A 17790-nucleotide genomic window follows, 5' to 3' on the forward strand; every position below is an offset into this window, starting at 1 on the left:
CTCTCGTGCCCCGCGCCGCCGGCCTGCCCGCGGGGCCCCGCGCCGGGGGCGCAGCGGGCGGGGCGGGAGCAGCCGTGAGGCCGGCGGGCGGCGGGCGCTGGAGCCGAGGTAAGGGGCGCGGGCGGCGGCGGCGGGCGGCGGCGGGCGGGCGGGAGGGAGGGTGCGCCCCGGCCCCGGTCCCTGCCCGGTCCCTGCCCCGGTCCCTGCCCCGGCCCCTGCCCCGGTCCCTGCCCCGGTCCCTGCCCCGTCGCCGCCTCCTCTGCGGGCGGCCCGGCCCGCCGTCCCGCCTCCCCTCCGCTTTGTTTCCCCGCGCCGCCCCCCTTTACCCCGGGAGGGAGCTGGGTGGGGGTCGGGGTGGGGGCGGGAGCGGGACGCGGACCCCGCGGACGGCGGCAGCGCGGGCACCGCTCTCCTCCACCGGCGCCGCGGGCGCGCAGGGCTCCCGGGCCCGGGCCGAGCCGTCGTGGGGGCGCGCGGCGGAGCCCGGGGAGGGCCCGGGGAGCAGGTCGTGGCCCGCGGAGGCTCAGCTTGCAGAGGCGCGGGCCCCCCGGCGCTGGGGCCTGCGGGCTGGGGAGGGGGCGGCGGGGAGAGCCGGGGGCGGGGGGGGGCACCAGCCTCTCCGCGGCCGCCCCACCGAGTGTCCCCGACGGGCCCTGCTCCTGGGGGGAGGGAGGCGTCGGGGAGAGCCGGGGGCTGGAGGGGGGGCACCAGCCTCCGCGGCCGCCCCACCGAGTGTCCCCGACGCGCCCTGCTCCTGGGGAGGGGGGAGGGGGGCGTCGGGGAGAGCCGGGGGGCGCGGAGGTGGGAGGACACCAGCCCCTCCGCGCCCGCCCCACCCCGCCGAGCGCCCCGACGGGCTCTGCTCCTGGGGATTGGGGGGGGGGGCGAGGTGCCAAGTTCCTGGGAAAGCCGACACATTGTGTCCCAAATGGATCATATTCACCAAAACCAGTTAAGGAAGAAAAGAGTCCTTTCTTCCCACAATTGACTGCGGACAGCCGCCGTGGAGGTACGGAGTAAGATTGCCCAGGGGAGTCTATCTTTAAGAAATGGTGAAACTTAATAATATGGATGAGCTTCGGCCCCTTCTTACTTTTTAAACTAGCAAAATGGGGGTGACTTTAATTAGGGAGAGGGAGAGCGAGAGCGAGGAGGCTGCTTGGCTCTGAAGCTCGTTCTGTGCCTGGGGAGGTTTTTCTGCGTTGCCTCCGCCCCGACCCTGTAACAGGCAGCCTGGCTTCCCCTGAAATCTTCCAGGCAGCCTTGGGCCCTGATAAGACGTTTATTTCTAGGTGGTGAAGGTCTTGGGTTCCCATCTTATGATCGTTCACCCATTCTACCTCCTGTTTCACAAATGCTGCTGACAAAATTATTTTAATGGATAACACCTGGCTATCACCAATTCCCTCTCCAATGGCTTAAGCTGGGGCGTCCCTAGAAGTTTTTAAAATAAGTCTTAACAAGTTTCTTACAGGTGCAGACCATATGCTATAAATATTTCAGACCTAGGCTCTGAATAAAAGGTGTCAATTACTAGGCTTATAATTTGAGCATAACCAATAGAACTTGTGTATATACATATTTAAAGATCATTCCTGGTATTTTTTTTAAGATTTTATTTATTCATGAGAGAGAGCAAGAGAGAGGCAGAGACACAGGCAGAGGGAGAAGCAGGCTCTATGAAGGGAGGCAGATGTGGGACTCGATTCCAGGACTCCAGGATCATACCCTGAGCCCAAGGCAGACGCTAAACCACTGAGCTACCCAGGTGGCCCCTTTCCTGGTATTCTTGAAGGTTTTTAATATTCTGAAAATGAAGTGTCAAAAAAAACTTGGTGCCTCTTCTATTGGATTTTGCCTGCTTGGCTTATAGGATAAGACTTGTTGCTTTAGGGTATCAGAGCTTTTTGTGATTGGCAAATGTAAAAACAATATGGCAAAGTATTCTTGAGGTAGAGTTTATTTTCAGTGGCAAAACAAGCCCCTAGTGATATCAGAATCAGTTTCCGCACCTTAACATGTCATGCCATATAAGGTGCTTCATAATCTGGCTCCTGCCTGCCTTTTCATTCTTGTCCAGGGACTGTTCCCCGAGTTCCCCGCCCTCTCCTTACACACATGCACTACACACTGCCAAACACATCATACTACTTCCAAGTTGTCATTTCTAGATCACTATCTGGAATGAATGAACATTGCGCTTACACTCTTTTTATACTGATTCCCATCTGCTGTTTACCCACACATCCTTCATGTGTCAGTCAAATACCTTCTCCAGGAGCCTTTTCTTCCCCCTTTAGGCATTTAAGCTCTTTTTCTTACAGTAGGCAGTGCCTCTACTAGAGCATGATTTTTTAAGAACACATCTAGCTATGCTACCTTGTACAGTTGTGCATGTTCACTGTCCAAGGTTATCCTCTCTGGTGGGCAAGTGCATGTTCACTGCCCAAGGTTATCCTCTCTGGTGGGCAGAGATCCAGTTTGCACCCACTTACCAAATCCATCTCTAGTGGAACAGGGCATCTTTTGTAATTCACCCAAAAACACAGTGTGCGCTAGTGATGGCCCTGTTTCATTCTGTTGCTCTACTCAGCATCCATCACAGAAGCTGACAGAGCAGGAGCTCAGTTAAGGTTCCCAGAGTGAGTGAGAAAAGAAAGGCTCACTTCTATGTGACTCTAGAAAATTCTGAAGCAAGTGTTTGGGGGAAGATTTCTCAGATAAGTCAGCATATAGGAATGTGCTTCAGTTTGCTGTATCTTATGTCTGGCTGTTCAGGGTGATTCTTAGATGTCTTCTACTTGATTACAGGGAAGAATCTGGGAGTATGAATTTATAGGTGGGCATCAGATATGTGTGCCAACATGTAGTGGACCTCCTAAGCTGCTTTTTAAGGCACTAAGGTTTACGCCTGATCATGATTTGTTGAGAAGGGTACAAGAATCTTGAAAGTAAGGCCATTAAAGAGCTTTGCTTATGTTAACGTTTAATAAGTTCAATTGAAGTGTCATTTCGTGTAAGAACTTAAGTCATCTGAAAAATAAAATTTTATAAGATTGTGGTATAAAATATACTCGTCAATGTCAAGAGAACTTCCCGATTGTGTGGAATCCTGAAATCTCTAGAATTCATAGCACAGAATAACTTTAAAGATAATATGGGCCTGTTTTCCCGTTTTTTATAGAGGAGGAACTCTAGTACCAGGGCCTTGTCTAAGGTCACAGAGCCAATGTAGGAGCATAGCCAGGATGAGCATTCATATTTTCTGGCTCTTTTTTTTTATTTTTTTATTTTTATTTATTCATGATAGTCACACAGAGCGAGAGAGGCAGAGACACAGGCAGAGGGAGAAGCAGGCTCCATGCACCGGGAGCCCGATGTGGGATTCGATCCCGGGTCTCCAGGATCGTGCCCCGGGCCAAAGGCAGGTACTAAACCGCTGCGCCACCCGGGGATCCCTATTTTCTGCCTCTTAACTCATTGTTTATTCAGATACCTTTTCAGGTACTGGCAGTCTGTACATTCCATTGTTGGCTTCAGTTGGAAAATCTTGTATAATTTCTCAGGGAAAGGGAAGATTTCCAGCACCAAACACAGTGCCTGGTGTCCAATTGCCATATGATAAATATTTGCTAAATGAAGGCGTGAATGAATGAGCCAGTTGATAGTTTACTTAAAGGAATTATTTGAGATAGCACAAACCAAAGTCCTTTGAGTCCATTATGGTGCCATTTGGCCACAAGTGCAATAAAATAACACTTTTTGTTGGATAAATTTCATGGAAGAGCTGGGTAGGAATTCTTTTCTATAAACAAACAATGCCAGAACTCCTGACAAGGCATCAGGACTTGGAATCAGTAGGTCTTGCCAAAAACTAGCCTTGATTCTGCAAGCCTTACACATCACCAGCCCTAGTTTCTTCATGTAACCTCCTAAGTGTCAGAACTATTAGAAGGGTCGAATGAGCTGACGTGTGAAAGTACTTTGCACACTTTGGAACACTGAATAGTAACAGGAGGGAATCTGTGGCAGGAAGTGCCTACCAGGGACTGTGCTAGGCTCTGCGTCCACCTGGTCCCATTAATTCCTCTGAAGAGAGCACTGAGGCTTTTGCAGAATGAGGAAGGAACTGAAGCTGACACTGCTCTTCAAGATGGACTAGACATTTAGTGAGCTCTTAGGTTGTATTAAGTACCTTACTTAAACTTTGAAGTAAGAGAACTTCCAGCAGAGAGGAAAGGCAAGAGACATTGTGACAGAAGAGCAGATCACTTGAGCAAGTCACCTTTTTGGCAGAGGAGATTTGCATTTTAAACCATGCCCCTGGTAGGTTTGTGGTGGGTGGATGTAGGAAGCCTGGGCTGGGGGAAGGAGGAGCAGTTGTTATAGGGCGGATGCTGAAAGGCAGTGGTGTAGAGGGTTAGGGACTGACAGGGTTTCCTTGAGCTAGATAGTGAAATGGGCTTGGTGTGTGACAGTGTGGTGGGCAGGGAGGATCGCGTCCAGTTGAGGGTGTTCACTCATCTCAGCAACATTGAAGAAGATTGGGAACATGTGGGGGCCCTTCACCCAACTTCACCCAGTAATGCAGTCACACACCTGACCCACCTCTGCCTGTTTCCCTTTCATCCTATCAACACTTGGCATGTCTGTAATTGTAGGTGAATCAAGGATCTTCCTAACAACCTAGAATTTGAAAGCTTTTATTTTCATGGCTGGGTTCAGAATTTTAAGGAAGAGCCAGAAGCTCCCAATCTGAAGCCTGCCCACAGACCAGGGCCAGTAGATACAGGCTGGTGGCCCCAGGAGGTTCCCCTTCCAGGGGCGTGTGGTGTGTTTCCTGTCTTGGATTCCGCCTGCCCTGGGATCCGGCCCGCTCCTCTCCAGGCATTCCTTCCAGCTGGAAGTTGGTCTGCTTTGTTTCCATTTATGAGGTTTGTAGATTGAGTAACAGAATCTGGACTGCAGCTTTCATGGTGTTGGGTTACGAGGTTTCTTTTAAATTCATGGTTAGATTTCTGTCTGTGTCTCTTGGACGTAGCTCTTCAGGAGTTCCCATTACTGATGCCTTTGCATCGGGAACAAGAGGCAAAACTGGAATTTTGAAGGTTCTCTTGTCATTAGTGGTTTGGAAAGTGACATAGTGAATAAGCTTGCAAATCTTCCCTTAAACTGGTAAAAGGTATAGATTCCCATTGTCTTTAAAGTATACTGATGGGTTTTCACGCAGTGTGTTAGTTTAAAACTCAGTATTTTTTTTTTTTTAAAGATTGTATTTATTTATTCCTGAGAGGCAGAGACGCAGGCAGAGGGAGAAGCAGGCTCCCTGCGGGGAGCCCAGTGAAGGACACGATCCCAGGACCCAGGGATCACATCTGAGCCAAAGGCAGACATTCAACCATTGAGCCACCCAGGCATCCCTCAAAGTGGTTTTTAAAAATTTTTAAAATTCTGGTATAGTTAAACATACAGTGTTGCTAGTTTCAGGTGTATGATAAAATGCTTCAAGAATTCTGTGCGGTGTGTGTGTGGGGGAAGCTATGTGGTACTCGGTGCTTGTCAAGATGAGAGTATTTTTAATGCCCTCCATCTATTTCATCCACCCCCCCCCCACCTCCCTTCTGATGACCATCGGTTTCCAAAGTGGTTTTTGTGTGGTAAAGAATTTTCTATGCCTCTGGGTTTCCATCTTTAAAAGGAGGGGGACAGCAGTGTATTCCTCAAGGAAGATTGTTTTGAGAATTGAGAAACTGATGAATTAATTTACATAATGTACTTAGAACCTTGCCTGCCACAATGAGTTTTGGAAGTCCCCTCCTCCCTGTATGTGCAATGTGGCTTTCTCAAACTGTGTAAAGTAAGGATGTTCAGAAGGATGGAGCCGCAGGGTGGTGTGGCAAAGTATGGGCCCCCTCCTTTGTTTTTCCATTTCTTTGCACACCATTCCCTTTGATGGTTCTTCCCTTTTCGGCACTCTGTTGCCTTCATCGTTGCGACTCTGCCGGGCCTTCCTTCAGAGGAGGTTCAGCCTCTCTTGGGTTTCTAGGCACTCTGTGAGCATGTGGTCTAGATCAGTCGTTGCATGCATTGTGTGATATTTAGTTGTTGGTGATTTCTCCATCACACAGGGAGCCCTGTGCTTATTCTTTCTCTATCTCTTCTGGATTTAGTGTGGTAGTTAATGGACACTCTGAAGTGGTGGCTGATAGTATGTGAAGTGTTTGCTGAAAAATTGTTTAAAAACAATTTTTAAAGGTGATATTGGATATTGTGATTATAAGGTTGAGTGACCCTTTGCCAGGTATTTGACTCTTCAAGTGAACTTTATTAATAAAAAAGTTAAAAATTTTGCTGTCTTTCCTACATGTGGGGTGGTAGCAATGTCATTATACTGGTCTTACTATATCTAGGTTTTGGTCTGGAATATACCTTTTATTCAATTGACAACTTCCCTATATATAGGAGGGCCTGAAATTTCTCAGGAAGAAGGTGAAATGAAATTGTGTTCCAGTGGTTCATCTAATGTCTTCTGGTAGCTGAGGCATCGGGTCCTTCTCATCAGTTTGCCTCTTCAGGCTTCACACTAGGCTGGTAGTTGATAGGATAATAGTCATATTTGCCCTTACCACTCTGGATAACCATGAAGCTGGTTTAAAATGGATATTTTTGTACTTTCAAAAGAAGGCCTTTGCACTTAGGAACAGAGGCTGAGGAAGAGCACATCTGGAATACATTAAAATGAATTAAGTTATCATTTGTGTTGGTGGCATTTGAAACGTCTGGGATTAATAATTACTGTATGTAGACATGAAACCTTGATGAATGTTTGCCAAATCCAAAACTGAAATATTTTTGCATTTAACTGTTCCATTTTTGAATTTTCCCTCTAGAAAAATGACTCTATGAAACCATAGTTCTCTGTAATAACTCTCCCTTCACAGCCGTCTGCTGAACATCTTGTTGAGAAACACACCGCATCAAATAATTTCATTTTACATAAGACTTGAAATCAGAATCACCTCTGACTGGATCCACTTGTCATATACACATCCAGCTCTGTTAGTGGCTTGCTTCTTTTCATTTTCTCTTGCATGAGAGTTTTGTTGTTTCTTCTGGAGAGCGCTCAGCCCTCTCAGCTTATCTCAGATGTCCTCCTCCTGAAGCTCTCCCTGGTACTTTCCTTTTTTTTTTTTAATTTATTTTTTTTTATTTTAAAAGATTTTATTTATTCATGAGAGACAGGGGCAGAGACACAGGCAAAGGGAGAAGCAGGCTGTCTGTAGGAGCCCCATGTGGGATTCAATCCCAGGACCCCCGGATCATGCCCTGAGTCAAAGACAGACGCTCAACCGCTGAGCCACTCAGGCGTCCCTCCCTGGTACTTTCCTATCCCCTTATTTTTTCTTGAAAAGTATACTCCATCCTCTACACGCGGCTCTTAGGGGTGATCTGCTGAATGGCTGTAACGCCCAAATTGAGATTGTTTGTGTGTCTGTGTCCTTCCCCTCTCTCGGTTGGATTCCTTATTATCTATTTAGAAGTGATCATCTGCTATTTGTGATGCTTTGGGCCCCAGATGACTTTTATTCGAACCTTCATTTTTCTCCTTTCTGATGGGCAACAAAGGATGAACTATTTGGAAGCTGCTGGTATGTGTTGGATTGAATTGTTCTTGGTAATTGCCCAGGCAGTCAGCATACCATATTGACCAAAGACTAGAGCTGTGGGTTTTGGAGAGATTTAAGAGCCTAGGTTTTGGGTAGTTTCGCCAAAAATAGGTGTGGGATCTTGAGCAAAACATGACCTCCTCCCTGAGTTTCCATTTCTTAATTTGCAACTTTGGTGGCCAGGGAAATCACATTGGACTAAATGCCTTTTCAGCTATAAAACTCAATGATTCTAGGCAGTATTGGAATATAAGAAAACAAGAAAAAAATGTTATGAGAATTTAGAAGTAGCGTTTTTGTTCTCTGCTATTATGCTAACTGGCGTCTGAATATTATTGGAGGTCTGGGAGCCATCACCCAATGCTGGTAAGGATGGCAGGGCCAGGAGTGTGTTTGGCCTTGGCAAATCCAGAATGAGTAATTAGACATTGTTGGGAGGTGATTATCTGTGGTCTTGGGGGTCATGGAGAATATGGATATCAGGTCCTCTGGAACTGGGTGTAGAGGATTTGGTGTTGAACTAGAGGAAGGGCTGGGGAAGAACCTGAGGTAGGATCAGTGCCTTAGTGGGGGTAGGGAAGGTGGAGTTCTGGAGAGCAGGGCAGGTGTGGAATATGTATAAACACCGGTGCCATGGGGTGGGGGTGGAGGGGTGCATAGAACAGAGGAGCCACAGTGGGTCCCAGGTGGAGCTACTATGAAAATTTGATAAAGTGATGGCATTGCTGAGCCTTAACAGGATGAGTTGTGAAGACGACCAGTCAGAAGAGGGCTTAGGTGGTGATCAGGTCTTGTTACCTTCTCTTACAGGTGGAGAAACTGAGGCCAGCGATGGCGGTTCTCGAACTTGAATTTGCCTGTCAGTTTCGAAGTGAAAATTAACTTTCACTGTCGATGAAAGGGCAGATTCCTGGAACTTACTATGAGAAGATGATTCTGGAGATCTGGGATGCATTTTATCAGGCACATCAGGTGTTGCTGGTGGCTGTAGTTTGAGAAACTCTGCCCTTTGGTTGACATTTGCCCTTGTAGGACACTCAGCCTGGTGAGGAGGTGGGTGTGTGCAGGAAAATTCAAGCATACTTTCTTGTGTCCTTCCACCTCCTCAGTGCCTGTCCGACGTGTCTTGTCTAGGCTTGGGAGGACCTAGCCGTGTTAATTTGCCAGAGACAGGCAAGAGCCTTGGAAGTTATCCACTTAGAAATGTAATATTTTTCCTAATTTTCTAATTGATCTGTGATTTGTGGTTTGACGGGTACTTTTTTTTTTTTTTTTAAAGAAACTTTTGGGATGGGGAGCTCCTGGGTGGCTCAGGCAAATGAGTGTGGGACTCTTGGATGGTGATCTCCTGGTCCTGAGGTCGAGCCCCATTTCAGCCCATGCTCATTGGGGGATCCGCCTAGGATCTAGGTCTTAAGAAACCTTTGGTCTTTAAAGAAAAGATTTGTTAAATATATTAATTATAAGCATGTTAATAGTGAAAATTAGAAGAGAACATTTTAGAGTATTTAGGAACATCTATTTTGTAATAACTATGGGTGACAAAGCATCTCTATCCTCAGTGAAGATCATTTCCTAAACTCTAACAGGCAGTATTTTGCTTAGTTCTATTTCAAAATGGTTTCCATGTAATAGGAATTTTAAAATTACCTGTCTAAAAATTGGAGGATGTCACGAAATCCATCTGTAATAAGTTCCACCTTGGCCATTAAGTCTAAATGTGTGAGGAAATTGAATCCAGAAGGACGGTTGACATCGCTGGAGCCTCAGTATGTGTTGAAAATGTCATTGCAATATGGCATTTTCTGAAAAGCTGTCTGTCACAGAAACTAAATTTTGATGGCTTGATAAATCTCATTAGTTAGAAAATTGACTAAATCTCAAATGGTGCATACACCTTTGGCAGCCAACACTTGGAATTTTCAGCAGATCAATAAATGGGTAGTTCTGAAATTGGATGGGCACATACCCATTTTATTGTCAACGTTAAATATCACCTCAGAATTTTTGTGTTTAAAAGAAAAATTTTAAACATTTTTTGGAATGCATTAGAAATTCTTGAATAATTTTAGTACATTTATATTTTTGTGTGTAGAAGATATTACACACTTTTAAAAATAGTGATACAGGATTTGTATTCACATACACATTAAAAATGCCTCAAATCACAAATAGTGTGGTATTTAATAGTTGTCATGTATCAGCATTTTATTTATTTGTTTGTTTTTAGAGAGGGGGAGTGGGAGAGGTGAGGGCAAGGGCAGAAGGAGAGAAGAGATCCCAAGCAGGCTTCATGCCCAACACGGATGCAGGACTTGATCCCACATCCCTGAGATCATGACCTGAGCCAAAATCAAGAATCGGATGCTTAACCGACTGAACCTCCTAGGCACTCCTCAGTAAGCATTTTAGAACAGAATAACCTTTAGAAATCTTATAATTCAACTCATTTCTCAGATGGGAAGCTTGATGTTTGAGGGAAATTAAATGACTTGGTTTAATCCTCTATCATAAGAGGTTGATGGCAGGGATCCCTGGGTGGCGCAGCGGTTTGGCGCCTGCCTTTGGCCCAGGGCGCGATCCTGGAGACCCGGGATCGAATCCCACATCGGGCTCCCGGTGCATGGAGCCTGCTTCTCCCTCTGCCTGTGTCTGCGCCTCTCTCTCTCTCTCTCTCTCTCTCTCTCTCTGTTACTATCATAAGCAAATAAAAAAAAATTAAAAAAAAAAAAAAGAGGTTGATGGCAAACAGAGCTAGGCTTCCATCCCAGGATTCTTTATTTTAGACTTTTTTTTTTTCCTCCCTCTGCTTAACAATTAGGAGGACCTGTTATGAGGACTGCATCAAAGAACTAGGAAATGTTTTAGATTTTCTATGGGAATGGAAACGAAACCTGTGACTTTTTAGAATTAGCAAAAGCAGTAATAACTTCTTAGCTTGTGTACTTTAGAGGCTGTCCAAAGGAATGTACAATTTTACATGGAATGGCCTACACCTGGAGCTTATTATGTTGGTTAAAGCAGATTGTGTGATCTGCACAAAGAGAAATAGACCTTTTCCTAATAATTTGTGAGTAGGGGATTTGAGGGTACTACATAAATTATTTTGGGCCGAAAGGAATTTTACAAAGCAGTCTAGTTCACCCCCACCCCTTTTTTAAAAAAGATTTTATTTTTGTAAGTAATTGCTATACCCAACATGGGATTTGAACTCACAACCTGAGGTGACTAGGTGGCTCAGTTGGTTAAGCGTCTGCCTTCAGCTTGGGTCATGATCTCCGGGTCCTGGGATTGAGCCCTGCATCGGGCTCCCTGCTCAGTGGGGAGCCTGCTTCTCCCTCTCCTGCTGCTGCTATCCTGCTTATGCTCTCTCTCTCTCTCTCTCTCTCTCTCTCTCTCTCTCTGTCTCTCAAATAAGCAAAATCTTTAAAAAACAAAAACAAAACAAAACAAAAACCTCGCAACCTTGAGATTAACACTGCATGCTCTCCCAACTGAGCCAGCTGAGCACCTCTAGTTCACCCCTTTGTTTTGAGTAGGAAGATACGTGGCTTTGTCTTGCCTTTATGTTTACAAATAGCTGTGATATTTTTGTTAATTGTTTTAAAAAGCAACAACTGATATTTTAAATTCTTTCAACCTCTACTAATTATTGTGGTCTGAAGTCTGGTTTGCAAGTGTTCCGTCTTTGCTGTTGAGGTATTTTGTAGGGTTTTGGCAGATACGCAAACAGTAGGAGTTTGTGTGGGGTGGCAGGTAGGGGAACGTTGCTAAGAGATGAGGAGGGCTTTACCTCTCAAATCTTCATTATTATAATGGATCCCTTTATACTAATTAATCTAAAGTGAATAAATGAGCAGAGTCTATGGCAATATCAATGTTCTTTGTGAGCCAATTATACTATTCACATTAGTCAATTCAGGAAATTAGCTAAAGGCTTCTCCCTCTTGTCACCCCACCCGGAAGCCTCTCCACTTTGGTATACACTGTATTTACTTTTCAGGATGAAAGTTCACCTACTGAGTGCTTGATAGGAACTAGTTTGAAAGATTTTATTTCATAAAGGAAAAAATGAATTAAGGGTTTGAATAGTATGATTCTTACAGTGTTTCTTAATTTTAGGTGTTCAGGCTTCATGTTATAATTTCCCATTTGGCACTCTTGAAATCTGTTAAAATGAAATTGACCTGTGGCTCACGACAGTTAGTCTGTATGGTGCCTCTTGTGTGTTTATTTTGCAAGTCAGCAAATTGACCTGTGTAGATGACAGATTTCTACCTTGAACCTTACCAACTGTGAGGCCTGGTGGAATTAATCAGTTTAGGCTGGGGATGAGAAATTGTTGTGTTTCTACTTTTTTATTTAGGTACCTGAACTAGGTTTTTCTAGAAGGAGCTGTCTCATAGTTTACTAATCTTCCCATGTTCTATCTGTCTTTTTGGTGCTATTCTTAGATATTATTGGTCACTGACAGTCTAGGTACTATGATCCTGGTTTTCATTTCTTAGCATTGCGCAGCCCTTTTGAGGTTTAATTTCTGAAATATTTGTGAATCCTGCCCTCTTGAAGGAGTCCTTGAAAACTCTGAAACTTTTTTCTGACTCTTTAGGATATGGATGTTCTCACTGTGACAAAAGAAAAAAATTCATGGTGGGCGTGGTAGCTGTATTTGAATACCTCCTCGTGATGTCTTTACCTTTTCAGTGGGTGACTCTGCAATTTAGGTTCAATATTTTGGGAGCGGTTGCTTCATGTGTGCTTCTTGTAGAGATGCGGGATTAGAATAGTAAGAGGAAGAGAATAATAGAAAGAATGGGCTTTGCTCCAGGACAGAGGCTCTTAAACTTCAAGGCATCCGAATCACCTGGAGCATCTGTTAAAACACAAATGGTTGGGTGCCCCCTACCCCACCACTCTTTCCAATTAGGATCTGGTCTTAGGATTTTCATTTCTAAGAAGTTTTCAAGAGCTGCTGCTTCTGTTGATCCTGAGAACATTTGGAGGACTGCTGCTCTAGAGGTCCAGTGCTGGTTGCACTGAATGGGGTCGTAGATCCATAGACAGCATCCCCCTTCTCCAAGTTTGTTTCCTATTTGTGAAATGTCAATATTAATAGTTTTCACACCTTTGAAATCAGAGAACTCTTTTGTTCCAAACTACATGTTTCGTGAATCTCCAAAATACAAAAGACATAAACTGGCATTATGTGAGTTACAGCAGGGGCAGAGGACAAAAGGATTCATGTGTCCTTTTGGCTTTCCTACTTCCCTGAGATGGGATGGGGAAAGTCCTTGGGGCCCCTCTATAGAACTGAATGTAGTCATGAATCCCATGGAAGAGAATTTCTAAGGCCCCAAGCATTGGTACCTTTCTCTTTCATTCTGTATGCTCTTGGTGCTGTAGACTGCTACCTAAAAGGTTGGAAGAATATCATCTGTGCTTTTTAATATAAGAAACTGTGTGTGGGAGATGTAAATAGGTAGGAAGTAAATGAGTTTGAGACCTTCATGGTAACAAAAGATTTACAGCTCATTTCAGGTAGAAATGTAGAAAGGAAATAGAAGGAAGGGGGTGGGGATGATTTGGGTAACAGGGATGCACCTTCCTGCCTTTGTATTTAGCCAGTATATGTAATTGACTTCATATAATTTAACCTGTTCTTGTAAGTCTGATGGTCAAGCCTGAAATTGAATTTCCTAATCTTGACTGGAATCTTTGCTGGAAAATAGATGAGAAGGGAGAGTGGCAGTACTAATGTTTCAGTAAAAGGAATAAAAGATCTCATAAGTCACAAATGTCCAAAGAGGATGTTTGCCTACAGTTCTTGATTCCTTTTGTCGTTCACTTTATGGAAACCCTAAGATCAGCCTTAAGGTAAATGGTGACTTAGTTTAAACTAGATTTTGGTTTTCAATGATTCTGTTTTGGGCTTTTGGAAACTCTTATTTTCACTTTTTCCTTATCTTACTGTCATTATAAGAAAAGATCTACAAAATAAGTATCCATAAATATGTGTTACATGTAGACATTCAGGTATAGAACACTGTACAATATACAGCGTTTTTCAAGCTGTTATGGCAAGTGACATCAGTTTAGTGGGTCAGGTTTTTTTTTTTAATTTTTTTTGAATTCTAGGCATAGACTTTTTTATTATTATTATTATTCTGGTGGCTTTCTGACTTTTCTTTTTTGACCAATATCCATGTTGAGACACATGAGTTAGAATAACAAAGCATAATATGGAATAGAAAGTATCTAAGTATATTGCATGCAGTAAGGATAATTATTTCTTGAAACTTTTTAGTTTATATATATATATGGGTGTATATGCATATATGTGTGCATGTGTGGTATTGTATATAGTATATTAGGATTCTGTAGGATATATTAGGATACATATAGCCATACAAGAGTTTTATTTTCTGTAGATTTTTATAATTTTATTTTTTTCAAAATTTTTACTTAAATTTTAGTCAGTATACAGTGTAATATTGGTTTCAGATTTCAGAAATGGAATTCAGTGATTCATCACTTCCATATAATGTCCAGTGCTCATCACAAGTGCCCTCCTTCATACCCATCACCCATCTAGCCCATCCCCAGCCCACCTGCCTCTGTCAACCCTTGAGTTTGTTCTCTGTTGTGAAGAGTCTCTTATGGTTTGCTTCCCTCTCCTTTTTCCTTCTCTTTCCCGTGTTTTCATCTGTTTAGTTTCTTAAATTCCACATGTGAGTGAAATAGGTCTTTCTCTGATTGACTTTTTCACTTAGCATAATACTCTAGCTCCATCCAAGTTGTTACTAATGGCAAGATTTCATTCTTTGATGACTAATATTTCATTGTATATATGTATCACATCCTTTTTAAAAAAATATTTGACACACAGAGAGAGCACACAAGTAGGCAGAGCAGCAGGAAGAGGGAGAGGGAGAAGCAAGCTCCCTGTTGAGCAGAGAGCCCAACTTGGGGCTGGATCCTAGGTCCCTGGATCACGACCTGAGCTGAAGGCAGACACTTAACCCACCTAGCTACCCAGATGCCCCATGTACCACATCTTCTTCAACCATTCATCAGTTGATGGACATTTGGGCTCTTTCCATGATTTGGCTATTGTTAATAATGCTACTGTATTAAGAGTTTTATTATAAGCAAGTGGCTCATATGATCTTGGAGACTGGTAGATACAAAATCTGTAGTGTGGGCAGATAGCCTGGAGACCCAGGAGAGCCGATGGTGCTGGTGAAGTCTGATAAAGTTTCAGACTTTAAAAAAAAAGTTTGTTTAGGCAGGCCTTTAAAAAAATTTTTTTTTGCAGTTTTTATTTTAATTACTGGGTGCTCATCACAAGTGCCCTCCCTAATCCCTATCACCTATTTCCCCCATTCCCCAACCACCTCCTTTTGTAAACTATCAGTGTGTTCTCTCTAGTTAGAAGTCTGTTTCTTGGTTTCTCTCTTTTTATCCCCCCTTTGCTCATTTATTTTGTTTCTTAAATTCTACATATGAGTGAAATCATATGGTATTTGTCTTTCTCTGATTTATTTCTCATAGTATGATACTTTCTCACTCCATCTATGTCATTGCAGATGACAAGATTTCATTCTTTTTTATGGCTGAATAATATTCCGTGGTATCTTTACCACATCTTCTTTATCCATTCAGTTGATAGACACTTGGGCTGCTTTCATACCTTGGCTGTTGTAAATAATGCTGCAATAAATATAGGGGTGTGCATGTATCCCTTTAATTAGTATTTTTGGATTTTTTGGGTAAATACCCAGTGTGATTGCTGGATCATAGGGTAGTTCTGTTTTTAACTTTTTGGTGAATTTCCATACTGTTCTCCAGAGTGGCTGCACCAGTTTGCAAGAGGGTTCTTTTTTTCTCCACATACTCACTAACAACTGTTGTTTCTTGTATTAATTTTAGCCCTGAAAGTTGTGAAGTGTTATCTCATTGTGGTTTTAATTTGCATTTCCTTGATAAGTGATGATGAACATCTTTTCATGTGTCTATATGTCTCTGAAGAAAAGTCTATTCATGTCTTCTGTCCATTTTTAAATTGTATTTTTTTCAGGTGTGGAGTTTTATAAGTTCTTTATATATCTTGGCTACTAACCCTTTACTGAATACATCATTTGCAAATATCTTCTCTCATTCCATAGGTTGCCTTTTAGTTTTGTTGATTATTTCCTTTGCTATACAGAAGCTTTTTATTTTGATGTGGTCCCAACAGTTTATTTTTGCTTTTGTATCCCTTGCCTCACGGGACCTGTCTAGAAAAAAGTTGCTATGGCCAGTATCAAAGCAATTACTGTATCAAAGCAATTACTGTCTGTGCTCTTTTCTAGGACTTTTATGGTTTCAGGCCTTACATTTAGGTCTTTAACCCATTTTGAATTTATTTTTGTGTGCAGGGTAAGAAAATCACCCATGTTTCTGTCCAGTTTTCCCAATACCATTTCTCAAGGAGACATTCTTTTTCTCATCGGATATTCTTTCTTGCTTTGTCAAAGATTAATTGACCGTGTAATTGTGGGTTTATTTCTGGGTTTTCTGTTCTATTCCATTGATCTTTGTGTCTGTTTTTGTGCCAGTACCATATTGTTTTGATAAGTACAGCTCTTTTTTAAAAAATTTTATGTATTTGAGAGAGAGAGAGAGAGACAGAGACAGACCAAGTGGGGGAAGAAGGGGGAGAGGGAGAGGGAGAAGCAGACTTCCCGCTGAGCAGGGAGCCTGATGGAGGGCTTGTGATCCCAAGATCCTGAGATGATGACTGAGCTGAAGGCAGATGTTTAACTGGCTGAGCCACCCAGATGCCCCTGTTGAGGATTTTTATCATGAATGGATGTTGTACTTTGTCAAATGCTTTTTCTGCATCTATTGAAATGATCATGTGGTTCTTATCCTTTCTCTTACTGATGTGATGTATGACATTGTTTTGCCAATATTGAACCACCCTTGCAACCAGGAAACAAATCCCACTTGATTGCGGTAAATGATTTTTTAAATGTATTATTGGATTTGTTTTGCTAGTATTTTGTTGAATATTTTTGCATCTCTGTTCATCAGAGATATTGGCCTGTAGTTGTCTCTCTCTCTCTCTCTCTCTCTCTCTCTCTCTCTCTGTGGTGTCTTTATCTGGTTTTGGTAACAGGGTAATGCTGGCCTCCTAGAATGAATTTGGAAGTTTTCCTTCTTCTATTTTTCAGGCTGGTCTTCTTAAAAGTTGTGTTCAGGCCTTCAACAGAAGGTTGGATGAGACCTACTGACATGAAGGGTAACCTGTTATTCAGGGTTCATGAATTTAAATGCTAATCTCATGCCAAGAACATTCTTTAAGTTGACATATAAAAATAACCATCATATATGGGTATATTAAGTTATAAGGCAAAATATGTCTCATATGTATACAGATATATATATAGCATTATACATGAATATATATTTATGTAGGGTTATGTGTATATCTGTACATATGTGTATATATGTATATGTATGTAAATGAATGCTATAGAAAGGTAGATAGAGTGGAATATCTCTGAACTATTCACAAAACATGTTGGAACCTTAACTAGAGCAATAGTTCTCAGTCTAGGGAAAGGGTCTTTTTTTTTTTTTTAAGATTTTGTTTATCCACTCATGAGAGACAAAGAGGCAGAGACATAGGCAGAGGGAGAAGCAGGCTTCATGCAGGGAGTCCGATTTGGGACTCAATCCTGGGTCTCCAGGATCACGCCCTGAGCTGAAGGCAGATAAGCAACCACTGAGCCAACTAGGCATCCCAAGGTAAAGGGTTTTTTTAAGATTTTATTTTTTTAAATTTATTCATGAGAGAGAGAGAGAGAGAGGCAGGCACAGGCAGAGGGAGAAGCAGGCTCCATGCTGGGAGCCTGATGTGGGACTTGATCCGGGGTCTCCAGGATCACGCCCTGGGCTGAAGGCGGTGCTAAACCTCTGAGCCACCTGGGCTGCCCCCAGGGTTCTTAATCACTTTGGGAGCTTTTCTAAAATATGTATGTCTCTGTCAGGCCTTCCTGACACTTTTATGCCTTTTCTTCACAAATGATTTTTATTTTTTAAAGGTTCATGAGAGATACACAGAGAAAGGCAAAGACAT

The 17790-nt window shown here is 43.0% G+C and overlaps 1 protein-coding gene across 2 annotated transcripts in view; it reads left to right on the top strand.

Moving 5' to 3' along the window:
• The window catches only part of TIAM2 (TIAM Rac1 associated GEF 2), a 217930-nt gene continuing 200140 nt past the window's right edge, over positions 1 to 17790 (top strand). Inside the window, exon 1 of one of the 2 annotated variants that reach the window (XM_055309747.1) lies at positions 1 to 108. The gene's annotated coding sequence lies outside the window, so the exon portion shown is untranslated. Of the gene's footprint in view, positions 109 to 963; positions 1010 to 17790 lie in introns of those variants that run through there. The other variant, XM_055309749.1, reaches the window with a different exon arrangement.

This window comes from Nyctereutes procyonoides, unplaced genomic scaffold (genome assembly GCF_905146905.1).
Source record: "Nyctereutes procyonoides isolate TBG_1078 unplaced genomic scaffold, NYPRO_anot_genome, whole genome shotgun sequence".
Classification (NCBI taxonomy): Eukaryota; Metazoa; Chordata; class Mammalia; order Carnivora; family Canidae; genus Nyctereutes; species Nyctereutes procyonoides.